Source organism: Prinia subflava, chromosome 4 (genome assembly GCF_021018805.1).
Source record: "Prinia subflava isolate CZ2003 ecotype Zambia chromosome 4, Cam_Psub_1.2, whole genome shotgun sequence".
Lineage (NCBI taxonomy): Eukaryota > Metazoa > Chordata > Aves > Passeriformes > Cisticolidae > Prinia > Prinia subflava.
Genome location: NC_086250.1, coordinates 48116256 through 48144131, shown reverse-complemented (window position 1 = coordinate 48144131; position 27876 = coordinate 48116256). Strand labels below are relative to the sequence as shown.

The window sequence follows — 27876 nt, the reverse complement described above, 5'->3', positions numbered from 1 at the left end:
AAGCCAAGGGGGAAAAAAACTCAGCAGCTTGGATTACCTGATATGAAAAGAAACACTCTTTGCTGTAAAACTAAAACAGCTTCAAGGCTACTTTTGTGATAGCATGTGTGGCTGAATGTGAGAGAATGTATAACAATATTATTACTTTTATTTCAAGATTTCCTGTAAAACCTCAGGTCATGCTCATGAAGACTTTCTTAAAAAGCAGTGATAAATCTGCTGAATACTTTTCAGAACTTGAAAAAAGGGCAATGGGCAGCAGGGAGGTAATCAAGCATCCTCAGCGACTGAACCAGCACAGCAATGCTCTCCCTGGGGTTCGCAGGAGCCCTCTGTCAGGGATGGCAAAGCTCTGTGCCTAGTGATCTCTGGTGGGGTCTCAGAGGGCAGATGGAGCCACACGTCTGCAAGTAGGAAAAAAGATCCAACTTTTCTGATTCCTCTAATAAAGTTCAGATGGAAACACACCAAAGAGAAATTCTTAAAAAGAAAACAAAACTGACAACATTTTTAGTAAATATACAGCAGACCTGACCAAAGTAAAAAGATAACAAATCACTTTCAAGCTTCAGTAAAGTATTTTCTCTATTCTAGCATAAAGTCTCAACCAAGAAAAAAAGAAAATCTCACAGCATCTTGGACCTACCTCACACTGCACTACTCCACCACTTTCCACTTGAAATTAAAGATATCCACAGCAACACGAGAGCCCTGTTCCAGGATGTCCATAGAGACATGAGGGTGGAGGTAAACAACAGGAACTACACAGCAATATTGTCTTCTCTATCCCTCTACAAACAAGCAAATTAAATACTTCGACCATATACGTGAAGAGAGATGATTTGCCTATGAATTTTCAAAGTAGGTAGAAATCTATCTACATATTTAAAATCATGTCCATAGCAGAAATTCTACTGGCATTAAACCTGGCTGATCTTCATAACTCATGGTTTCCCCACTAGTAAGCAATGCAGTCACGTCAGTCCTGGCTCTGAAAACCTCAAACCTTCAGCATGTTACTGGTGTTGTAGTACATATTTTCTGTGATGCTTTATCAACCACAGTGTGACACGCTTTCAGCATAACCTTCAGCTGCAAATGCTGCCACTAGAGATCAATACAGAGAAAGTAAAGAACAATAATATTTGAATAAATTTATGAAACATCCTCTTTTGCAAAAGAAATGGTAAAGGAGGACCTAAAAAAACTCTGGACGGCAGCAGATCACGCTCACCTAGGGGAGGTGATTCTCCCCTTATCTCTACCAGCACAATGCTGCTCTGAGCTGGATCACAATTTGGTACAGTTAGAAGATGGTGCATACTCTCCCCTAGGAAGCATTCTTCTTGGCCCCTTCCTTTGGCAATATTACCATTCATTTAGGCCAAATGGGATATCATCTCTCTCGGTCTTTGGATACGTGCATTTAGGTCCTACAGATTCAAGTATTTCCAAAAGATTTATATGCAAATATTGTAGGATCTTTGCAAATACTATCTCTAAAGTACACCTCTTCTCTCAAAGTGTACAGCTGCTATACTCCCATCGCTCCTATTTCAAATCTTGTTCTTATCTTTTGTTCTAATCTTGACAAATGTAATCTCATTCCACTGACATAAATCCAGTATCCCATTATATATTAATCACTTATCTTCCATGTCAAAGCCTTCCTATCATCTCTCATTCCATATCTGGAGGTAAACTCCCTTCTCCTTTACGTCCAGGCTGCCAGCTTCCATCATCTATGTGTTATTTTTTCAATTAAGTGTCTTCAAGCTTTTTATCCAGGCTGACACCTCACACTGCTATGAACATTCACAAGAATGACTGATTAACCTCTTCCAAACTGCTCTGGCAGGAGACCTATGGAAAATTTTAAAACCAATTATTTGCTGATATGCTGTGATAACTCCTTGGTTTTCTGTCTTCCATTGTCTGTTTCTAAACACTGTCTTTATCCCTGATTGTAAATTGTCCTACTTCTGTGTTGGGACTCAATAGTTCTCTGTTCTCACACCACCCAGTGATGGCCCTTCCAGCTCATATCCAGGTCTCTAAAACACTGTCAAAGCACAGGCATGAAGTTAATGAATATCAATATGCAAACAAGCACTCTAACCACTCCTCTGCTTCTTTCAAAAAAAAAAAAAAATAGCCATCAAACCAACATTGATACGTTTCCTGGTTGGAAGGTAGTGCTAGTATAATTCCTTCAGCAAATTTCAGTGTGTTATGAAAGTCCTTAAAGCATAATCTGAAGTATCCCAAAGAAATCTACTTTGAAGTCCTTAAAAATGTCCTCTCGCAGATAACTACTCTCAGTGTTAAAAACAACCCTTCTCCCAGAGGGCTTTGTTATGCCCTCACAAGGTGGATCAACAATACTCTACTACCAAGTATCTTCTCTCCACATAGTCTGTTTTCCATATAGCTTTTTAAGATTGTATCAAAAAAACCCTGACATCAACAAAGAAAAACAAAAGCAGGAAGGAACTTAGCTTTGTTATTCCTGTTTAAGATATTTTTATACATCCAAGAGTAAAAAGTCCCAGTTTAACTATAAAATGTTTATATCATCCAATTAGGCAGAATAAATACATATGCCTTTTTACATGGACAGCTTTCCAGTCTTGATGCAGATCCTGCTACTGAAAGCAAAACCACCAAGAGTGTCTCTCTAGAAGTATGCCCCTGTACTTCCTCGTACTTAAATATTTTTGATAAGATCTCATATAATATTCCAATTAACCAGTATAATTTGCTGTCTTCTTAATCATTATTTATTTTGTGTTTTATCAGTTGCCATATTGCTCTCAGCTTTGTAAAATTTTTGATCAGCTTCATAGTTTACCTTCATAGAACTAGCAAGTCACAAATATTCATGATACATCCCACTTACAAAAAAAAATTCCTTAAAAATTTCAGGCTGTTCACAGTAGCTCTTATTATTCTTTATTAATTTCTCATAATTTTAAAAAATCCCTAAAATCAAACTTTTTGGAGGAAATAAAGCAGTACTATCTAACAAAAATAAGAGCCAAACCAAGGAAACTGTTACCATGTAACACACAACTGTGAAAAAGACTTTCTCACTTAGGAATCAGATCTACAAAGATTTTCAGGATCTAAACACACGGTCCATCCCTCTCTCACATTTTTATCCCTGTGGCATAACAACTAAAAAAAAAAAAATTAGAGACACAACTCCAAGTTGTAAACTGAGTTTACTTCCCATCCCTCTTACTATTTTACAAGCTGAGTTGTGTTCCTACCACACCAACTTCCCCCAGAGCACGAAAGATCAATGCAGCTCTAGCCTCCTCTCTGATGAGCCCCAGCTGCAGAGGATGGAAATCTTGCACACTGCAGAACATGCCGTGTTTTAATAGCCTGATTCTGTAACACTGGCTTTGGGAAGTTTTTACACATCCTATTAATTATAATAATATCAGTGAGGCTTACCCAGCAAACAAGCCAAAGTCGCTGAGCTCTGCAAGAAGTTTTTCAAAGGTATAATGGAGTTAACCAAAGGGCATCAGTAAGCACCAAAGGAAAAATTGGGGAAGATAATAAAAACAGGCAATCAGCTACAAAACATGATATGGGACTTGAAGGCTACCATTTCCTCTTTCAAGCATAAGATTGATTTTCTACTGCATCTCTAAGCAAATTACTTGAATCTTTAGCCTTACAGAAATCAGATACATCTGACATTTCAGCTGACAAGGGGCACTTTCCATTGTACAATGATTTTGGTAAAAAATGGGATAATTTCTTGTATTTCCACTGTATCTTATGCAGCTTCTTCATTTTGCAGTATTTCTCTAGTTAGATGGAATTGTTAGGACCTTCCTTTGTTGATGAAATATTGCATTTTTAAAACCATCCCCTCCACTATTAGGATTTCCTTTAAATAAACATGAGAGGAAAGAAAACTTGAAAAAGTACAAGAAAAACCAAACAAAAATTTGAGCTACACTCCTTAGCATTAGAAGTGCTCTTGAAAACCTCCAAAAGCAAAGATTAGAAAGGATTACGGCAGAGGAAGGTTTCCTTGACCCATATTCTGGCTTCCAGAAGTATCTCACAGCCCGATTACAGGGGCACACACTTGCTTAACATCTCAGCCCTGACAAGCCACTGCCACTGTGCAGGGCATCACATGCCTTGCCTCAGCCCTTGTCCAAAAGCTCTGTCCTGGCTGTCCAGGAGGGTACGGCTACAGCTATAATGCTCTAATTTTTCCAAGACCTGTACACTTTTAACAGCTGAATATGAAATGAGGTAAAGTACTTTGGAGAGCTAGAAGCAAGTTAAGCTGTCTGCACAGATATAACCTTTGTATTTTCTGACAGCTCTATAACAAAGAAAAAGCATCATAATCTCAGAAGTTCAAAAACCATTAAAAAAGTCTCCTTAAAAAATGGAAAACAGACGTTCTACTCTCTTCTCTCTCTTCTTCTTCATACTTTTAATATCAGCAGAATTATATTTCTTTCTTCTTGTCTCTCTCCCTCGTTGTCAGGGTTTTTTTTAAATTCAAACATATTTTCCATCTGGCCTGTCTTAAGATTTATGAACTCTTCTGTCTGCCCATTATGTATGTAAGTACATGAAAATTAGTATACTGCAAACACCAGGAGGTGGATTATGTGTTATTTGTTACACAGTGACAATTCAGCTTTTTTATCTACCACAAATATTTGTGAGCCAGCAGTGAAACACAGGCTACCAGGATCTCGAGATCCTAAGAGCAGCTCATAGCCAGGCACTTCCAAAGATGAACGGGTACAGCATCTTCCTTTGCATCACCAGCTATGACCTGGGTTCTGCCCTGGACGCAGAAATCAGAGGCTGCTACCTGGGCCAAGCTAACCATGGCAGCTATCAATGAGACCAATCCTTTGTAGTGTGAGTCTCCCTGCATCAGTGTGACTCGCCCAAGCACTCGTGGGTCTGTGTTCTCTGAAAGGCACTGCAGCATGCATGAAGCGACTTCAGTCAGTGTTCATCCAGCCATTTTACAGGTATGATAAAAGAGTTATCCTTTAAAGAGAGTACTGAGCCTTAATGAATAGTAATTATCATAAAAGGCATACACATTTAAAAAACCATTCAATGTAAGACATAGGCTAATTATTCTTGTTTCTATTAAATCTGCCTTAAATAAAGGTACTTGAATGAAAACACAATAACTTCCCTTTTTCTAAATAATAATAAAAAAACAAGAGCTACCACAAAGGGGTCTTCAAGCGGGTGCAGAAAGTATGGTTCATAAAATAAATTTGTAATGCCAAGCATTTGTTCCAGTTTGCAATGTTTTGTTATTGTTTTCAATCTTATTTATTTGTTTATTTAAATCTTTAAGTTATTACTGGTTAAATTTAACACCCCATCCACAAATACAACCATTAACAGAAGATTAAAATTTAAAAAAAAAATACAATAGTCTGCATGAGATTATACTGAACTGCAAACAAAAATGGCAAAAGCAATTAATCAACCTTAAATGAGCAAAACCTCTAGATCAACAACGTGGTTTAAAACAAATTAAAACTTCGCAAACAGTCACAGAAATGGCTTTTTTATTTCAAGTATATTGAATTTTAAGAGACCTCAAACTGTTAAAATTGCCATCCCAAGACAGAAAAAACACAGCTTATGCAGCTACTCACTATATGTATTTTTACACTGCTAGATTTTTTTAAAGTTCTCACCACTAACAAAAATGCAGGCCTTCAGTGGCGTTTACAGCTACAGTAGACGCAATTCCTTTGATGTTATATTGCAATAATCAAACTAATCACGTCACAAGTACAATGTATATCACAGTGATTTGCAGAACAGCTAACAGTTGGGGTTTCCTTTACAGAGTTTAGCTTTGTGCAGTTTGCTATCACGAGTACTTGAGATCTGCCAAGTAAAAGCGAGAAGCACAATTTTCGTTTATGCAAAACATGTTTTGTGGGAAAGACATGGTTGAACCGGAAGCAGTTGGGGTACCATTATTAACTGTTTTACACGGTTCTTATTACTAGACACACACTTATGTGAAGTAAATGTAACTTTAAAAAATTTGTTTTAATGCACTAGAAAATTCCAAGATGAATTTTGAACACTTGAGCAGTAGCTAATTCACTTTTCCCTCAAGTTTTCTATGACAAACTGAGCAGTACAAACTAAAACGTCTTTACTCGAAATGCACAGAAGGTTTTGGAGCAATGAAATGCAGTTGAGGTACTTCAGCAATAATAGGGCTTCACCTTCCAAACATCACATCCATATTAAGCCTATAGAAACACTGTAAGAAATATTAAAAGGACAGATCTTGTAATGCAGCCTATTAAGGAAACTATTCCCATTATTTCTGTAGTTGAAGCAAACGGAAGATTTGGGGGTTAACTCAACAAGATTTTTTTTTTTCCCAAATCAACATAATCAATCATTTTTTTCCATTCTCTTCTATTTTTAGCTGGATATCCATGGTATATTTACCTTGAAATGACTTCAAGCTGCACCAGGGGAGGTTCAGGTTGGACTACAGAAAGAATTTGTTCATGGAAAGGGTTTTTAAGCATTGCAATGACTGCTCAGGAAGGTTGTGGAGTGACTATCCCTGGAGGTGTTCAGGAAAAAACTGGACATGGCAATCAGTGCTCTGATCTAGCTGACAAGGTGGTGATCAGTCAAAGTTTGACTCGATGATCTTGTAGGTTTTTTCCACCTAAAGGACTTTATGACTCTAAGTCCCTTTTAGAGCTCAGAGAGACTCTACACTACAGTTATACTCAACATAGTGTAAAGTAAATGAAAAGAAAAATTATGAAGAATACCTTGCACAAGAAAAACCTATCAAGGCAAAACACTGACACTTTCCTAAAGAATGTATTTTCTCATACATCCCTATTCTTAAGAGCTCAAGTTAAAAGCATAAAGTGAACTTTTGCCTCATGCAGTTAAACTACCCTTTGTGTGAAAGGCTAATTTCAGAGGTATCTAATTTCTCCATAAAATAATTTCTTCCCACATTTAAATAATTCACAAGAAAAATGGACTGTCTGCTGAGAGAATGATAACATTCGTTTAGAACAACCAAAAAGCCAGATGTGAGAAATACTGCAACACCAGTGAAAGACACTGACTTAGCTATTTTTTCTCATTTGGTCAGTATCACCTTCACTGGGTTGTAAGCATCTTAATTTTTCTTCTGTATAAGTGTCAGAGCTACCACAAACCAGCACAAAATTCAGGCAGTTAGTGAAAAACACAGTAATCTCTTGACACAATCACCAATGTAAAAAACCTTTTTCTGCTTTCCCTTTTCCATCCAATCATTTATGAGAAAACACTTCTAGTCCTCATCCAAGGCTCTCCTTTAAGAGAAACCAACTTACTTTTTGCAGTTACTGTGTCTCGAGTAGGGGTAATTTCTCAGTCTAGAAAGCCTTTCAGCAAGTGAATGGAAAGCAGTGGATGGATTCAATTAGAAGACCTGAGTTTAGTCACTGAGCTCCAAAAAGCAATTTACTGTCATTCTTTATTTAATTATATCAACACCTCATAACCATTAATGAACTTATCTTTACCATACTGAGATTAAGTAACTCTGTCATAAAGTTCCGTAAGTCTGAGCCAAGAATTATACTTACAGATTTTAGGAAGGCACTTTGTCTATACCATCATGATTCTTTACAATGTTAAAAGCTGTTAATTTCAACCCCATAAGTCACGACTGCTGCCCCTTCCCCACCTACTTAAGATTAAAAATAATGTCTGTTTCTCTTTACAGCCATTCTTGCCCACATCCATACAGATGTGTTCACCCCAGCAGTATTTTAATGAACTTAAGAAAAACAAGTGGTTTTCAGCTATAGACCTGGCATGTGCAAAACCTGTTCCCCTTCTTCAACCCACAATGCCCCCTTGAGGAAAAGGGGAAGAAAAATTAATAAGTGGGGAAAAGGGAAAATGAGAAGGAAAAAAAAAAAAAAAAAAAAAAGACTGAAGAGTGGGAAAAGAGCTTTCCACAATAACAGCAGAAAAAAAATATTGATTCAAACAAAGGCTATCCATGCTTATAATGCTCATCTTTCTGGGTTATGTTTTTCCTAGCCCTGTTTCTGGTATGAAACTTCATTGCCTTCACCATCATTTAGAACAGTTTCCAGAGTACAAGGAGGCGACTTCTGAAATTCTTTCCATGTATACCAAACTCTACATATATACTTACGTAACTGGTTAAGGAAAAAACAATATAAAAATGCTTCATTTTAACTTACAACTATATGCAAACCTTCATTTCTATTAGGCAAAGACAAACTAATATTCACAGAGCAAAAGTACCAACATTTGTCTGAAGAAAATAAATCTTTAAATCTGCTATAAGCTAGTGTTCCCTGAAGACATCCAACAGACCTGGCCCATGCCTGTATATCAGAAGTTAAACAAGGAAGTAAAGATTTCCGGGAGGCTTTCAGTTTTGTGCCTAAAATCTTGGATTTGGTTTTCTCTCCTTGAAATCTAAAGAAAGAAAGAAATGTGATTTATCTGTTACATCCATTACATCTAACACTTTCTGTGTTTTCTGTATGCATCTAAATTTAAAAAAATTGGAGACAGTAATTTGCACTAGGTTAGTAATTACATATAGGAAAGACACTGGAGAACAATACAGATTTCTTCAACATACTGTATCATCCTCCACCAGCAGGCACACACAAAACAGAATGAGAACAAATCGTATTCAGATGGTACTAATGTTCAGGATTTTAATATTGCTGTCCTTACTACAACTATATAGAACTCTCTGCATAAAGGTTACCTCTAACACATCTTCTAACTCTTAAACACATTAAAAAACACCCTTATTACACTGTACATTTAACCACAACACGAGAAAAGGTTAGCTCCCAATAATAACCTTATAAAGAAAGCACAGTATCAGTTAAATGGATTTTAAGTAAGGGTCCAAGATCATATTAGGCAGCAATTATAAGCTACCAATTGTATTTTATATCTTCAGTGAGAGGTAGCACAAGTCTTGCTGAGTCAAATCTCTGCTATAAAACCTCTTGCCATGCTTTAAATGCTGCAAGCAGCTGAGCCCTGAGGAGTTAAAGCTAATGCTAAAGGTAAAGGCTTGAAGAGTTGACCAGATACTTTGTGGCCATAGATCTAAGTGTGTCAGTCACAGGCAAATATACTGTACTGTGCTTGCCAGAGAAGGCCAGGAGTAATAGATCAAGTTCATCAGCTGTTGAGGAGCCTACCAGAGGCGCAGCAGGATTAACATTGGTTTCACTGTGCCTACAGTGATCTGCGTGGAAAAGGTGACACTGGACGATGACTCACTATTTCCAAGCACCAAAGAAAAGTAAATGTATTAGAAGTGTTTCTTCCAAACAACATCCCCTAAGAAAGAGGCCTCCAAAGTGTCAGGAGTGAAAAGGAATGAAAAAAATGATCCAAATCAGTAGCAGGAGCTATGTCTTACTATAGCTGCCCAGGTTATCAAAGCAGCCATCCTTGCAGCTCGACCCGGAGGGTCACCCACACCTGCCACAGCCACTGCTCTGCACAGCCAAGCCGCCAGCACTCACCTCATCCCCTCAGCCCCCCAGCCCACAGCAAAACAGGGGGACCTCCAGGATGTCCTTGCTGGAGGAGGTTTCCAAGAGGAGCAGCTCACTCCCTTCCAAGCATGCACTGTGAGGCTTGGGTCTGTGTCTTGTTTTGCTGCCGAGGCATTCCAGGCTGTGTCAGTTTGGATTGCAACATAAATATTGTGCAACAGCAGGCTCCTTAGTTCCAATTATGGTAATATTGCAGGTGACAATGAGAAATATATTTTTAATAGTCTCGGGCTACATTTTGCCTTAACTCATCTGCATCTTAGAAAAAGAGAAATTCAGCTAAAGGAAACTTTGTTGATAAGTGAATTTGGAGCAAAACTGTAAGCCTAACTCTGACTTGGAAATAAGGGTCTTCCCCATTCTGATAGTAACTAAGTGTTAGCAACAACAACCCAAATGTCAGTCACTGGATACAGAAGAATGTGTATAAAATTATATTTAAATGATACATAAGTATATTTAGAGGTTTGAATACTATTAAGTAACAAAATGTGCAGGCACCTATGTATAATAAGGCTAATAGTTTCAGTTTCAAATTTAATTCTAGTTACTGAAGACAGGTACTGAAACATCTGTTAAAAATAGCACTTCAGTTAAGTTAATGGACAGTAGGTTCCATTTTTACACTTAAATATTAGAAATGCATTCTTCTACTGAGTCACAGAAAGATTTCAAGTGCAACTCAGGAGGACCAGTCAAGTATACAGCCTTCTCCATCTGCCACCCTTCTCAGGCTTCACAGCAGCTCTTGTCTTACTTGACAATGAAATGGTAAGGGGGAGGAGGAGTATCAAGAAGTGAGAGCAAGGCCCAACTTTAGCCATACACTTTCTAGATGAACATATAGCCAATTACTGGTGTTCACACATTGCCTGAAGCTCCTGGGAAATGTCAGATTTGCTGCATATGCATATCAGCACCAATCATGAGGCACACAACACCCTACAGCTACAGCACACAGTATGACATGCCTGGTTGCCATGCCCAGCTCACAAGGCTGGACACTTTAAAACAAGTATCTGTGTTCATGTTTTCAGAAATGTCTCTTTCCTATGTCTCTGGATCCTCACCAATGATGTACCTGAATGCTGTACTTTCTAAGATTCATTTACAAAATAAATGAAAGAGAATCCTTCAAAATATTTACATATTATGAAAAAGTCACTTTAAATATTGATTTTTCCTGTTAGTGGTGACTTGCTTCAGAGCCTATGAAACAGCTGGAATAAGACCTTTTACTGAAAGAAAAACTGGTAACACACTGATTCGGTTTAAATATGCACAAGCAACATTTACACCTGAGACACCTGTCTCAGTCTTGGTGGCTTTGAAGAACAGCTAAGCAGCTGGTAATTTCTCAGTCCCAGAAACCTGTTTTGCATAGGCACATACAAACATAGAAGTCATCAACCAGCCTCAGCACCTCAGCCATAAAAGTGAGTCTTCATATCAACTTCAGAAAACTTGGGATCAGGGATGAAGGTCTTGGAATTTTCAACACAAGTGTGTGTGGCCATCACCTCAAGCACATCTCCTCCCAAAGCCAGAGACAGGTCAAGACACAAGAAGGGCACCTGTGTGCTCCAGGAGCGGGGAGGCTCGGTCTGAGCAGAGTCCTGACAAGTGGTGCTGTGTCACCAGCAGACAGAACCACTGAATCACTCACTACTCCAGGCCCCACTGCCACACCAAGCACACCTGGACCCCACGACCTCCCAGAGGACAACCTGAAGCTGGAGCACGGTACAACACCAACACTGCAAGCCATACTTAGTCTGGAAATGAAGGCTTATTTGGTTTGGAAGCATCCTTCCCTCATTTTTTTCAAGGAAGAATTTAGAAGGCCATGTTTTCCCATCACAGCCCATTAAATACCTGTTTTTACATAGTAAAACCCTCTCCAGCATGGTCAGTTCTGGCCTGGAGAACCACACTTCTCAAACACATTCCCTGTTTTAGCAAAGGATTGACTGCACTCTTCTTTAGAATATCTTCTGTACCATAACCTGAGATGCAACACACCCACTAGGACACATTCCTTTTCTTTCTGAAGGCCTTGGGGGATGCCAGAAAGCTGTGTATGGAGACAGAAGTCCTGTGATGCTGCACAGTCACACGTGCACAGGGCATGGACACATACCACTTCCAAAGCTGCACAGCTTCACAGGAAAAACAGTGGATTGATCATCAACTTCTTCACCTACCACTCCTGCAGAAATACACAAATATTTTGGCAGTTTATCATTCTCCTGGTTTCTCTGTGATTTGAACATGTGGTCTGATTCCCAGACTCAAAACCAAAAATAATTTTTAAAAAAGAAAAAAAACCCAAATCAAACCAAAGTCAAAATATAAAAAGCAAACTAACCCAATTAAAAAAAAACCTTTAACCAGTATTTTTAAAGGATTTTCATATGTCAGTTCATAAAATGTACATTTCTGGTTGCTTGGGTATACTTCACACCCTCTCCTGGTCTATAATAAATAGAGGCTCATGAACAGATCCAGAACATCCAACAACAAACATCATTAACTGTTTCTCAAGATGTCAGTGTCTTGAAATAGAATTGAATACAGAGTTAAAGTTTCAGTCAGAACAGACTTAATTCTTCTTCTAAAGCAAAAGAATGTGCAAGAATCTGACACTATATGAAACTTCTGTATATTCAATATAGTTATCTGTTGAATTACTGACCATACGTATTCTTCAATGTACGCCGACAGTTATTGTGTACTGAGAACAATTTACAGGCATCTTCCCAACATTAAAAGTAATTTAAATGCATTCAAAACTGCTAACAAATGGGTATGAATAAATTTTTTTGCACAAAAGCATTACATGATCTTTAGCAAAGTTCCATCCTAATATTTTTACAGTTTTAGCACCCATATAATCCACTAATTGACTTTCAGTGAAGAATGATTGTTGCTCTACCACGGAGTTCTCAGCACCCCTCCTCTTACATTCACCACACTGTATACATGATATAATTTATTCCTTATTGCATTAAATATGTTGTTCTACAAAGATGAAAACACTGACACAATTGAAAAACACAACAGTGGATATATGTACCTCTGCAATCTGTGCCCACCTGACTGCATTAGGTTTTCATGTTTTCATTTATAGGTCATGAGAATGTAATGTAACTACTGTAATGAAACCACAATCTTGTTTGTGTTCTCTCACAGACAAGTGTCTCAAATCAGAGATATTTCAATTTCAGACTCTAAAAAATACTAGCCTCTGTTTTCTAGACACCTTTCTTTCCCCTTATCATCAAAAAACCTCTGTCCGCCCTCTATCATATCAATAAAATGATACTTTTTTCAGTCATTAAATATCAAATTGCAATGTAACAAATAATATGTAAGTTTCCAAAGACATACACTGGATTTAACAAGATCTAGTATTTAAAAAACAGCAGCCTCAATTAGGGCCAGTGTAACCTGGTGTAACTCCTGTGCCTGCCATGTGCATAATGCTGACGTGCAAAAATGTCCATTTTTTCTTCCCACAGAAGAAGTGAAGTTGAAGAAATGTATTTTCTATATTGGTGACCAGATGAAAATCACATTGCTCTTCTGAGAACGTGAGCCCCTACTTTCTGAGCAGCTGCCCACCTCCTGGCAGTGCTGCCTGTGCCTTTTCTGGCTCCTGCCCAGCTACATGTTTTCCCTGGCCTTTTTCCCCTCACTTCCCAACTCTCCATTGTTTGCATGTTGTCCCTCTCCTTTCCAAAGCCCTTTGTGGCTTACCACCTCTAACCCTTAAAATTTCCTCTGCAGTATTTTTACATGGCAAAACTTGTCAATTTATTATCTAACTTCCAAGCTGTTAAACATCAGCTACATTTTTACTACATAGGTATTAGCCACCACTTGTTTTACTGGGTGGGTTACAATTCCAGAAGAACAATATACCCTCTCAACATTAACAGTAAGACTTAAAAAAGGATACAACAATAATGTAATTGTGAGCAATTTTTATAAGACTTAGCACTGACAGCGTGGCAAAGTTTAAATGGTGTTTACCTCTTTTACATTTTCTTCACCATTCTTGGGCAAATTCAAAATCAACACCTAATAGCTACTTCAAGTATTATGCTTGATGTAGCTTTGCAACTCTGAGACTGTTTCTCCAAACACAAGTTTTGTAATTTTCAGGCTGAATAATACAATTAGGTCCTGTTCAACAAGCAATGTAATATCACAGCCATTCTCCTTCCTTCTCTGAAAGGACAAGATCACAAAAATTGTAGTGGCATAATCCATCAAGATTAGACTATTTTAATATAAATACGTGTCAAAATGTAATTAGTCAAATAATGTCAAGTACAGGATTTCAAATAACATCAAATACACAATGTATCATCTTGGTTTGGCTGAAATACAAAAGCTGAATAATGGAATAAATCAGCATTTGAATTTACTTAAAGACAAATTCTGACCAAAGTTGCAAAATACACATCACATTGTTAGAGAAAAAATAACTTCTTCTAATAGGATAATCAACTAATACCAATATTAAAATATGTAGCATTTTTTTTGTAACAATATAAATACTTATTTACAAAATAACGTGCCTAGAAAACCCCCACAACTTTCTAGTTATATATAATAATGTACCCCCTAGCCTCAAAACATCACTCTTCAAATGAATTTCCAGTTTTGGGCCCAACAATAGAGTAGCTCCCCCCGGGACAAGGTTGGCACAGGCCCACTGGAATATCAGTCATCCTCAAAATGTCCTGGAGGCAAACTGAAACAAGATCGAGATCAGCAATTTACAGAAATACTTAATATGATGTAATTTGCAGCCATGTGTGATTCACCACAGAGGTCCAAAGCACCAAGCAAAGGACTCGCGGTGTGTGTCCCTGTGGACCCTGCAACCACCGATGGGCTGGAAGGTGGAAGACAGAGACACTCCACCACCTTCTCAGTACCTGCTGCCCAGAGGAAGCTGCAGCTCCCTGGTAAACAAGCAAGTTCTAGAGGTCAGCCAAAGCCAGCCTGTGAGCCTCAAAGAGGGCTCTTTGACTCAGAGGGTTATGTGATGGAGATCCTTTCACCCCAACATGGACATCACACAGCACCGCAAGGGTGGGTGGAGGCAGTGGGCAGGACACAAAATGTCCCTTCTGCACACTGAATGGATGTGCTGCCTGTCCTTTAAACCTGTTTGTTGTTCCTCAGCCTAACCAAAGAGAAAGTCATCTGTTAGCTACAGCAAAGCTCTCTGCCACCCAGCAGAGGAGACTCCCACACTCAGGGCATGTGGAGGGTACAGGACACCGTCACCGAGGGAAATGGCTCTGTCCTCAGCAGCAGCCTGATTAATGTATATAGTTAAATAAGAAACAAACTGCAGCAAACCCATTCCCAACTACAGATGTTTAATTACTATTAGCAGGAAAAAGAAATAACTAAGTAAATGAACAAAAAATTAAACCTACAATGTTCCCTTCCCTCAGCAACCTCTACAACTTATTAAAAAGACTTAAGATAGAAAAGAAGTTAAAACAATATACTTAATATTTTAACTTTATTTTTCTTAGAATAGGAACTGAAACTGTGATATTAAACAGAATTCCACACAAATTCATTTCTCAGAGTTCAAATGTTACTTCCTAACAGTATCCCAAATTACCCATTGGTGAAGCAATAAGCATCGTAGCAACTGTTCATTAAAAAGATTATTTTCAGCTACTTCAGTGATGACAGCATAAGCAAGCCATAACTGACACATTCAAAACCACCTTTCTGACATAAAGCATGGTGTTGCCCTTAACACAAACCTATCAGAAATGGGATTTAAAAAAACCCCAAAAACAGAAAAGCCAAAACAGATGCAAATCTTGCAACAAAGAATAGATGCCCCTTATAATTTGCAGTGAATGTTTTGGAAGATTTTTAAAAGTAGTAAGTTTGATTAAGCTACTGAAAGCCTCAGAAAAGAGAAAAAAAACATGATCAGGGCTAAATAATACTTGTGAGACTACTCCTTGTTTGTATGTTGGTAGAGAAGTTTTGAAATTTAAGTCTAAAGCTACTCTGGCAAATTATTACAGTAAGTATGCTTATTCTGTAAAGGAACAAATGTGGAAGAAAGCCTTCAAACAACTAACAATGAACTATTTTATTGCAATTTTAAGATTAGCTTTAAGAGGTTAGTTGATTACAACTAAGCTTTTCTACAATTTCATCGCTTATATGAGGTTTTTCTGCTGCCACTATTTTACACATACAATCAAGAAAGGTATCAAGTCAAAACAGGGCAGGGAACAGGAATCTAAGTGACAAGTATTTCTTCTAACAAGGATTAGCTGAGAGGTATGGTACAGTGACTGTGAAGCAAAATTAGACAATTTGCATTACTTCTAAACCTACTAGCTGTCACAAAATTTTTAAAAGTAATCAGTTCCAATGCACAGAAAATTACTATTTTACAACAAAGTTGATAGCATTTTTCATTTTGATTGTGATTTGCATTTTTCTCCAGTGGAAATCATTCCATGGGTACTTTTCCCATGGCGACCTATGTCCTAAATCATTTTCATTTCATATGAGCAAGTGACCTCTTCACAATCTGACCAACAAAGAAAAAAAACATGACTCCCAGGAACCAGTCATTTTCAGCCACCATCGCAATTTAATTTCTCCAAAATAATTCTGGTAAAAACAGAAATGGAACAAAAAAGTACTCTATGTTCAAGAAATATTAATTAACCACTCTATCAGAAAGACAAACACCAGCCCTCACATTTCAATGATGAAAAACAAAGAGGTGAAGCGACATTTTCAATGACACATAGCAAAACACTGCCACAACATGGATCACATCTCAGAAGTTTTCTATTGTTTTCAGCCCACTAGCCCCAAATAACTCCTGTGCATGCAATGCTGAATCAGGTATATTTCTCAGAACACAAAAAGCTTATTCCAGCTCACATAAATTAGTCCTAAAAAAAAAAATCTTATTCTACAGTAATTTTTTAAATGCATTTAAGTCCAACAAGAACTTTTTCAAAAAAATAGTGGAGTCTGACAGAAATGTTTCTAAGCAAATACACTTTTATTCTTAAAATGATAGCCACAATACATTCTGTTATGGAAAGCATTTAAAAATGTATAAGCAACAGATGATTACAGAAAAAAAAAATTTAAAAAAGCCAAACACCACCAAATAAACAAAGTCGCTTCAAAAATCTGTGAAACTATTCACCTGACTACTGCACAAACCCTAGTGCAGCTTTAAAAGAGTTCCATGTATTTACTGATTGAAATGTCCTGAATTTGGTATATTCCTTTTACTCTTCCTCACACTCAAACCCACTCTAATTTGGTTGTTCCTTATAGACCATTTGGTCACTTTACATAAATCTTCACCGAACAGAAAGCTACAAAACACTGAGGTATTCTCCTCTCTCAGATGATATAAACACTGCACTGTAGCAAAGATCCTGTGACACAGTGTAAAAATCACTGAGGTTAAACTAAAAACAAAGAAATACACAAATATTTATACAATCGATTCTGCTTAAGCTTCCTTCTACGGTTACTGTTAAACCTTAACGCCTACACCAACAAGGCCTCACATGAAGCAGTGTATTTCAGGTGTCACACATTATCAAAATAAATTAGGATGTCTAACTATATGCATTTTGGAAATGCTATATTTGAAATACTCTTTCCTTTCCCTTAATCTTTTACTGATCTACCATCCTGAGTAATTAAATGAATGATTTAAGTATGCAAAAACACAACAGAACAAAACCGTTTTGTAAGAACTACATTAAAACTGCAGATTACTATGAAACAGGGGTATTTTGAGTATCTACATTTACGTGAACAGATTATTATCATCAAAAAAAACCTTTAAAAAATACTAATTTGAACGATTAAAAACCATATCCCACTTAAAAGGGTTTCGTGTAGCATTAGAGAAACCGATTTAATAATTAATCATATTTTCTTTAGAGTAGTATTACTAGCAGAAATGTTTTTTTCTTAATGGCTTTAAATTACTTAGCACATGGAAGAAAAAATTTAAAACTGTCAAAATCTCTTAAAACTTTGACTTCTTTCCACCCCCCCAAATAATGAGGGGGATATAGACATCACGCACAACTTCTGAATCCCACCTTTGTAAAAAAATTCCAAGGGCCTTATCCAAGCCTGTGAAGTCAATGGAGCGATTCCTATTGCTGCCTATGGAAAGATTCCCACTCTCTAGAGTTGAATTTGCATAGGGGCTCTAATGCACAGAAAAGACCTGGGAAGATCCTCTTTGGAAGAGGAACTTCTGTGTTTCTCTCGGTACTATGTACACAAGCAACACCTCCTAAAAGTATAAGCAATTCGCAGGTAGAGGGTACTGCCCATTCCTCCATCTGTAGCTCTGCACTCTTTACTAATAGAGGACAAAACCATAAATTCACGGTGGTTACTTCGGAGATTATTTTTTCTGGAGAATATACCAGCCGCTCACTTTCTGTCTGGACTGTTCTCGCAAATTTCAGATGAGTGTTTTCCTGCCGGCCCATAGCCTAAGCCTTACCCTCCCCAGCAGCTCCATCCCGGGACCTCCCCGGCGCTCGCCAGCGTACTCGGCCAGGGGCTGCGCCGCGACACGGGCCCGCTGCCTGCCGAACCTGACAGCGCCCCAACTACGGGAAGCGAACAAACCCGCCTCACGGACTGCCTTTACCTGGGCCGTGCAGCTCCGCCGGGCGGCACACGGCTTTGGGGCAGGTTACGGGAGGCCAGGGCGCTGCCTGCTGCGCACCCCGCGCTCGGCGCGGCAGAACGCGGAGCGAGGCGCGGGGCTCGCCCTCCGTCCTGCGGCTGCCCTGGCACTCCGATGGCACGGCACAGCCCAGCCCGCTCCACAGCCAAGGCCGCCGCCGCCGCTCCCCTCGCTTCAAAATCTATCACGCTTCCCAAACTTTCCAAGTCCCGAAGCCCTCCTCAACTTCAAAGCCAATTTTAAGGGAAGGCCCCCACGTACCAGGCACGGAGGCCGCCTCCGGAACCCCCCAGCTGCAACATCATTATTTATTAATTCTTGGGTTTAGGCAATTTTGTCTTGGGCGAGGGGACGACACTGTTCCCTGCGCAGCCCCAACAGCGCCCGGGGGCACCGCTGCCCCACGGGCACCCCGGCGCCCCTGCGCTTCCCCTCCCACGCCAGCGGGGGCGCCCCGGGGCAGCGCGGCGCGGGGCGCCCCGAGGGGGCGGCGGGCAGCGGCCCCTCCGCGGGGCGGGCGGGCGGAGAGGCGGGGGTGGGGTGCGCCTCTCCCTCCGGCGGGCAGGCAGCACACAAAGGAGAAACGTGACACGTTTCTTCACCCGGGCTGTCTGCTGGGGAGGTCTCGGGGAAAAAAGAAGAAAGGGAAAAAAAAAAAAAAAGAAAAAAAGAGGGGGAAAAAAAAGAAAAAAAAACAACACACCACCACACAAACGGGGAGGCAAACGGCGGGCAACCGAGCCTCCCGCACACGCTTCCTCGGCAGCCCGGCCCCAAGCCCTCCCCGCCTGGCACTGCTCTACCCGAGCGGGGAGGCTACAGGTTGTTTGTTTCTAATTACGCGGGGGTGGGGGATCCGCGGCTGCGAGCGGCGGGAGGGAGGCCCTGCCGACCGCAGCCGCCGCGAGTTGTTTGGGGGGAGCTTATGCCCGCTCCCGCGGCCGACCCGGCCCAGCCCGCCGGGCACGGCCCCAACTCCGGCCGGGGCACCGCAGGCTCCCAGCGCAGAGCGCGCCCCCGCCCCCGCCCCCGCCGGCGGTGCGTGTTTGGGAGCGGTGCCACCGGGTGCCGGGAGACCTGACACATGTCAGTGCTGCGGCCGCGCCGGCCGCGGCCAAACTTTCCCGCGGCGGCAAGTCAGCGAGTGGCGGCGGAGGGGGGTGGAAGCTGGTGGAAGTAGCAAGTCACACCGGGGAGCGGAGGGAGGAGGGGACGGGTGTGCGGGGCGGGGTGGGGGGTAGCACTTACCGGGAGGAGACACCGTGCAGGGCGTCCCGGCGAGCTGACACCGAGAGAGAAAGGGCGAGCGGAGCCGCGCGCACATAGAGTCCCCGCGGGCGGAGCCCCGCGCGGGCCGGGGGAGCGGGGGCGGGCGGGCGGCGCGGGGCCCTCCGCGGGCGCGGAGCGGGTCGGAGCCTCGAGCCCTCCCGCCGGCTGGCGCTGCCTGGCGCTGGCGGTGCTGCTCTCCCTCCCCCGGCGTGCGGGTCCGCCCGTGTGCGGAGTGTGCCGCCTGTGTGTATGTGTTTTGTTGGGAATGCAAAAAAAAAAAAAAAAAAAAAAAAAAAAAAAAAAAAAAAAAAGGCGAGGGGAAAAAAAAAAAACCGCCGCCGCACACACCGGCTCCTTTGGAGAGAGGGGAGTGCGGGAGTGGGAAGGGAGCCCTCCCTCACATGATCGTAGAGTGGCCTGCACAGAAGTGCTAATAACGCGGGGAAGGGTGGGGGGGGAAAGCAGCGGAGGGGGAACGGTAACAAAAAAAAGTGCGGCGGGATGCGCCGGGCCGTGCCCCGCTCCGCCCGCGCCTCTCCCGGCCGGTCCCCGGCGGAGCGGACGCTGCGGGTCGCGGCTGACGGCAGCTCCACCTGCTATGTAAACAAACCGTCGGGGAAGTTGTTTGCTGGCGGCGGCTGCCCCTTCCCGCCCCCTCTCCCCTCCCGCCGCCCCGCTCCGCCGGCTCCGTTAGACACAACGAGTTTAGCAGACGGGCGGAAAACAAAGCCGTGTGTTGTGCTGGCAGTGCCGGCCGGCTGCAGCCTGCTGGCAGCCCCCGAGGTGCCGCGGCCCCGCGCGAAGGCAGCCCGCGGAGCCCGAGTGGGAGGGGGACGCGGGGGAGGCCTGGCCGCTGGCAGCAGCTATGCCGAGGAGGCACGCGTGGGCCCTGAAAGTTTTCTTCTCCCCTGCGCGGTACTTGGAGCAAGGTGCAGGACGCCCCAGATGTGCGCAGTAGGGACTAGCCGCTCTCGCCAGCCTGGAACGGCCGCCCGGCCCTGGAGCTGCCGTTCCCCCCGGGAAAAAACACTTTTAAGTGATTACTGCGTGGGGTAGGGTATCAGGGGGAGTGGGGAGAGAAGTGCTGGCATCGTGACTGGAGCTGGTCTTGTCATCCCCTTGTCCTTTCCACGATTCCCAGTAAATCGGCGCTGGGGGGTGTGTTTGGGTGGAAGGACTTTGCGTGGGCGCGAGAGAAAGCGGTGGCCGAGCGGGACGTGGGGTTTGTTGTTTCGGAGCCCACCTAATCATCGCGTGGCAGCCCCAGCGTTAGGAGGGCTCTCTGTACGCGCCGAGGGCCAGAATCACAAGTGCCTGTCACTCAGAATTAACAGTCACCGCATTTATTAAGCACAATTAAAAATCCCACAAACTTTGCCACTCGCTGCTACAGGCAAGTGGCAGACCGCCTGCCCGCCGGGCCCCGCGCCGCTCGCTCCCGGGGCCGCCGGCCAGCCCCGGCGGGGGCACTGCCGGCCGCCCGGCACCGGGGGGTGGGGGTGGGGGGCAGCCGCTATCGCGGGGCGGAGCCGTCGCAACTCCGGCAACTCGGCGGGGCCCCCGCGGCGGCCCCCGGCCCAGGCCGCCCCCCGCCCCGCCGCGCACCCTTCCGCTCGCCCGCCCGCGGCGGCGGGGCCGGGGGCCGGGGCGGCGGCGGGGCCGTGCGGGGCGCGGCGGGCCGGCCGGCAGCCAATGGGGCGCGGCCGGGTTCGCGAGGTGAAAGTTCAGCGCCGGGGCAGAGGCTCGCGGGGCCGCGGTGCTGCCGATGGGTGGCCGTAAAATATATTTATTTGCTATCGCGGCTCTTTTGTCTCTTTGCCCCTCGTCCCCCACTCCTCGCCCCGTCGCTGCCCCGGGTTACCGGGGCGCTGCCCGCTGCCGCGGAGGGCTACGAGCGCAACGGTTGCGGGGGCCGCTGGCCGCGCACCCCGCGGAGCCGGGGCACAGAGTTCCCGCGGGCAGCCGCCCTGCACGGCTCCGCGCCCCGGGGGCCAGCGGGGCGGGAGGGGAACCGCGCGGCACCCGCCGATACGCGCCCCGCCGGCCCGCAAACGAAATCGGGCCCCGCAGGCTCCGGCCGCCCGTGGGCTCGGCGGGCAGGGGCGCGGAGCCTGGCGGGGCGCAAGTTGCGCGGTCCGGAGACCGCCGGCCCCCCTCTCCTCGGGCGGGAAGCGCGCCCAGGGGGAGAGGCAGCTCTCTCTCCCTCAGGAGCCGTCTGCGGTAGCGGACAAATCCTGGTACTGGCGGAAGGCAGCGTGCAGCGCACTTTCTGCGGGATTAGCCCGCGGTACCCAACCGGCGGGACGGCGCGGCCCGGCCGCGGGCACCGCCAGCTTCCTTGGGCGCCGGGCGGCCGCGGCATCCCCGGCCGGCGGGACGGGAGCGGCGACGCTGGGCGACCCGCGGGTGCGGCCCGGCCCTGCCCCGCTCTGCCCTGCCTTGCCCTGCCCCGGGCCGTCACCGTCGGGCCGGACGCCGTCCGCTCCCGCGAGTGCCCGCAGCGCTCCCAGCCCTCCGCCCGGGCTGCGCTTTGTTCCACGAGCCCCTCGTCCTGTTCAGTGTGGCCTCGCAGGCAAACTCTGTGTCTAGTGGGCACAACGTGCAGGGGACAACACGGCGCTTGGCCGCTAATATTACTCGGCGCGATTTGGCAGTGCCACCCAAAATTAAAGCTAAATAAACACACACTTTCCCCACTTTTTTTTTCTTTTTCTTTTTTTTTTTCTTTTTTTTTTCTTTTTTTTTTTTATTTTTTTTTTTCCCAAGGACGACTACGGTATAAAATGTGACTCGGCTTTCTAATGAAAAACGCTGGTGCGTTTTATTTGTTCCTGTTTACGGTTCAAGATTTCGTCTCCACAATTGTATTTCTCGCTTGAAATAAACCGCTTTGAAACCATTTTCCTTTAATTAATTTAATGTAATTTCCCTGTGCTGCTGGCAATGTTAGGTGTCTATAAGATTTCTATTTTCTGTTAGGATTGTTTAGAAAGCAAACAAGAACATATAACAGACTCCTTTTCGAACTAGGTGCACTCCCTTTTCTCGCTGCGTACTGCTCCGAGACACTGGGAAAGAGCAGAAATGCTGGTTTTAGCCGAAGTCAAATCGAGGAAAAGCCGTATTGCAACATCAAAGAAAAGGAGACGTTACAAAATTGGTGGAGTTACACCACCATCTGTCGTTAAGCTTCGGGACTACAAAAGTTCAGACGTATAATAAATCTTAATGAGAGATGGCAACTTTCTTTTTCTCTCTTTCACCTGGAACTCCTGCCGCCTTGGCGGAGTGGGTTTCCCGGCGCTGGGGAGTCCCGAGTGACGGGCAGCACATCGCCGATGCCCTTCACAGACGTGTCCGTTCACTGCACCCTGCCGGGCCAAAGGGTTTCTTCTGGCACCTCATCTCCCCAGGCAGTTGCTCCTCAAAACACACAGGCACCAACACTTTACAGTACTTTGTGACCTCAGGAGGTTACATTCATAAAAAATATTTTAAAAAATAACAATAAACAACAAAACTAAACCATCCTCACACACTCAAACCCCTCTCCAAAAACAAACAAACAAAAACCCCACAGGGAAAAATCCAAACAAACAGATGTTATGTTACAGTTGTAGAATTCAATTTAGCCGATTTTGTATACCTGTTCTGCAGTGCTGCATTATGAAAAGGAATATGTAGAAAGCAGACTTTGGAATAACATCTGTGAAGAAAATGTGATGGTCTTATACAATCTCTGATTACTCTTGAAACTCCGACTGCTATAAAAAAATCCTTGAGCATAAAATGATTTTATATTCCCCGATGCAAACATGGTATCTTCTACGTTCTTGTCAGATCTCCCCATGAGACTTAAGTCCTTTCTAAATTCTTCAGTTAAATGGCTTGCAGATGCCCATTTACTATAGTTACTGAACATTCATAAAAAGAAAGAGTGTTTTCTTTGGGATTTTCTGAATATTGGTGTTCTCAGAGGCCAATTGGTACTCATGCAAACGGGGATCTTCACTGAACTCTATCACAAAAATCATCAAATTTATCATTGTTTTATCACAGTTCCTATTTTTGGACAGGTGTGGCTTCATCAGTGTCAATCCAAATGTTTTGCTGGATGGAATGCTTACTATTAAAGATTAACTTTCAGGTTGTTTCTATTTCACTGGGGAAGTACACAGAACTTTGACTGTCTTCAGGTTGGCAAATCACAAGTCCTCACAAACCTTACACTGTAATTAGGATTGGGCATCTCCTAATATAAATCCGGTTTCTAATCTTTTTCCTAGAGAAACTCCATTTCCTATATCCTTCCTATAGCTGTTGACTCAAAGAAGGAAATTCTCACTTCTAGTTTGTGGATGTGTCAAAAGAGAGTTCATTTCCTCCAAATTTCTATGTCTACTTCCTAGGCTATCTCATAAAATGCAGAATTATGCTACAGGCAATTAACTCTTTCAGTATTCCTTTGTCTATTGTGTTTATTTCACGTTACTAAAAAAAAAAAATTATATCTTCTCCATAGTCAACTAAGCTCTTTGTATCAACATTAAAAGCTAAGGTTTGCAAATTGGTGAAACGTGTTTAACAGTTATCTGATGGAAATAAATTTTGTGACACTTTCTCAGCTTTGAGAAATAACTAGGCCACAACAACCAGTTAACCAATTATTGATTTAGGAATACTTGGTAAGAGACTTGTGTCCAAGAATTTACTGACAATTGCAGTGTTTGCACTGCCTACTGTTTTACTGACCTGTAATAAATAATAATTTCATTTTTAAGTTATTGAATATACATGATAACAGCAGACAAAATTTTAAAAGATCAAATAATGGAGAGTGGCTGGTGAAAAGAAAAACAAAGTATAGCTTTCAAAGTTGTCTTGCTTGAGTTGGAACAGATGGTGCCCTGAGCAGCACTGACCAAAACGAGGGATTACATTGTGTCAATCCCATATCTTTCATAAAGTAACAAAACAAAAAACAAACAAAAACCCTTTGAAAAATTGTGCAAGTCTTGAAACTCCATTTCTGTATTAGAAAATATGTCAAAAATGTTGGCATTACATTTGACATCTATATATAAGAATGACCTATATATCTTTCTGGATTCTTTTCCTGTTTTGTGCCAAACAGGCTGTGATGACTTTTTGGTTCCTGATACCCCAACCATTAGTTGTATATGTGAAAGTCTTATTTAGCCAAAGGTGAGGAAAGTTTTAAGACTGCTAAACCTATTGGTGAGTTTCCAAAGTATAACCCAGGGAGGAGTATCACAAAATACATAAACAAGTGGCTGTGTGAGTCTCATGAACAGCTCATAACTTCTGAAAAGTTTGGCACGTAACCTGTAAGGTGGTACTAAAATTTAGCCATGTAAATCCAAGATTGTAACCTTTCAAATCCTAACCAACCTTCTAAAACTGAGCATCTTGTGGGCAGCTGAGGATTAGATTGTAACTAGATAGAATGCTGAGTCAGTCCTTAGAGCAGCCACTGAGCCAAGGCTTCTATTTCCTGGGTAAACATCCCACCTGCTGGGCTGCACACTCTTCTCCTGCTGCTCCCACTGGTCTTTGAGCCCTGTTCTGCAAAAGGACACTACAACCCTACTCCAACCAAAACCAAGTGCTTTGGTCATGGTCCTGGAAGGTGTCTAATGGCTTAGGTCCGAGAGACTCTAGAAGTCAAGCAGAATAGCATCATAATTAAGCTATTCTATATTTACAGATATATATATACATAAAGACTTGGCAACAATTCCCCTTTGTTGTCAGTTTCAAACCATTGGTGAGAACACCTGTGGCTTTTATGAAATAGCCTATATAAACACTTGTCTCCAAAAGAACATTCAGGGTTCTGAATAGCAGAGCATGGCAACCTTGAGAAGGGCAGCACTTGAAGCAGTGTTGTCTCTTCAGCCTTTTCTGCAGTTGCTTTCAGCAACTCAGAGCACTGACCACTGAATTTCACTGCAAAGTTCCCAACTTCCTCAGCCTGATGCAGAGGCAGCCCAGGTGCTGTTTGCAAGGTTATAGAGTATATGGGATTGCGAATTTAACTACAAAAACATAGTCCTGACTGTAAAACAATGGGTCTCCGTAAGTATCACCCAGGTCTGACGTCCAACTTTGCTATCTTGTGCTCATTTATTTGCATTTTTGTCCTTCATGATTTCCTCAGAGCAAAACAAGACATAGGAACTTGCAGAAATTTTTCATTAAAACTGACAGAAATATTCCTGACAGAAGAATTTTCATCTTTTATTTGTTCTGCTGCTTCTACTCTCCTCTTCTAGCTATAGTACTTTCTCACCCCTCAGGAGAAGGTTGTGTAGAAGTGCCTCTGCCACAAGCTATGTATGCTCTGGTGGGAAAGCATCACCTACAGATGAACTGCTCCAACCTCACCCAGAACAAACAAGGTGTGTGGGTTAGTAGAGGACTCAAGGAATAGATGAGTGGTAAAGCAGCAGAAGGTCTCTGATAAACTTGCCCCATTGCATATTCGCAGGGCACACGTGAGTTGCCCGGGGGCTATGGTTTAATCTCCCAGAGTGTAAAATCATGTGCCAGAACCTGAATTTTGTGGAAGAAATAAACAGAGTTCTACATCACAAAAGGAAACAGGATTGATTCTGTTCTCTTCCATCCTAGATGTAGTTCTCAACACTGATGGTAGATCATGACTTTGTAAGACTAAAAAGAGCATACAGTTATTTTCTAGCTCTTTCCTTTTAAGCCAAAATTACATTTAGGGAAATGTATGAGTAACCAAACAACAGTTATTACAGCTGTGTCCGGACAATTCTTTCCTTTGCTAACACCACATTAAAGATGCAAAATTCCGTTTAATTTCATGATGTTTACATATCTGCAGCAACATTCTGAGAATTCTAGAAATTTTGTCAGTATTTTGAATTAAGGGAGAGAGCTGTATTTATAAAAAACATTTCTATGTTATACATACAAGTTAGCATGTATTAAGTAGTCATCTTTCCACCCACAAGCACTTTTATGGAATTCATGGGTTTGGGAAGTAAATTGAAAGCAGACTCAGACTGTGGATGTTAACACTATGGTAAGATACAAGAGTTTTATACTAGTCAAACACTGAATAAACAAGCCCCTTTTTTAGGTTTATTTAAGAGGACTTGAGGGACACAACCTCAGGACATGTATTTTGAAGGCAATAGAGATATTGCCTTGTAGATGTGAATTACAGAGTTATGTGATTCAGGAGCAGCAAAGTAACTTTACTTTCCAAATTTGTATGAACTTATAATCAAATAAATACTGCTTGTTTCCTTAGAATTCCACTTTTCACTTTCCTTCACCAGAAAAAAACTGCTCGTTTTTTATTGCTACAGCTACACAACCAACAGAGCTAGGAGGAGAATCAGAGAAATTTAGAATAAGGTACCATCTACACAAGTGGATATCATAGTGCTGCACTTTGAATTGTCAGTTATTTTACTCATTGTGTAAGAAACAAAGCAGCAGGCAAAGATATGTGACTCAGGAAAACAGTACTTTTTAGAAAAAATTATTTGCAAGGAGAAGTACTAGAAGGTTAACCATTTCATGCCTAGTTGTTAAAAAAGAAAGAGTTTTAGAAGACACTATTTTTATTTGCACAGTCTAATTTTTTGGCAGTGGACATCTTCCCATGATAACAAACTTCAACTACTCTCAAATCCTTCTAGTAACTCACTGTTACTGACTGTGGTTGAACAATGGACTGTGCTAGCTCCTGTGGTCCATATTCCTGCACGAGGCTCCAGCTGAAGCTCAACCTAGTATTTGGAAAGTTTGCTGAGGCAGCTGCTTGTACCATATGCACCTTCCTACCTCAATCCAACCATTTGGTAATTCTGTGTGCCTTTGTCAGAGTGCTTTGTCCCAGAAATCTGGCAGTGAGCAACTTAGCCGTAGGAGAGAGGTCAACATTTTCTTATCAAAGGAACCATTCTCCCATCCATGAGTGTCCTTTATTTGTCAGATTTCAGAAGTCATCACTTTAGGAAAGAAGTCAGCACCTATTAAAGAAACCAGATTATCAAAGGCTGCAGTTAATGGTGAATATTTGGTCTTGAAGAGAGCTTAAATGGATGCTGACTTCTTAAAAATCTCTTCCAACTACACATATAAAATTCTGGCATTCTTTTTATTGAAAATCTACTACAGCACCATGCTGCACTACATGGATGCCCAGAGAACCTTTAT

The 27876-nt window shown here is 42.6% G+C and overlaps 1 protein-coding gene across 6 annotated transcripts in view; it reads right to left on the bottom strand.

Annotated features, from left to right (window-relative positions):
• Nucleotides 1–19761, bottom strand: part of FOXP2 (forkhead box P2) — a 411548-nt gene extending 391787 nt beyond the window's left edge. For 4 of the 6 annotated variants that reach the window (XM_063396701.1, XM_063396702.1, XM_063396700.1 and 1 more), the window contains exon 1: nucleotides 19633–19761. The gene's annotated coding sequence lies outside the window, so the exon portion shown is untranslated. Of the gene's footprint in view, nucleotides 1–9599; nucleotides 9983–18645; nucleotides 18817–19632 lie in introns of those variants that run through there. The other 2 variants (XM_063396699.1, XM_063396698.1) reach the window with 2 other exon arrangements.
• Nucleotides 19762–27876: the final 8115 nt, after the last annotated feature.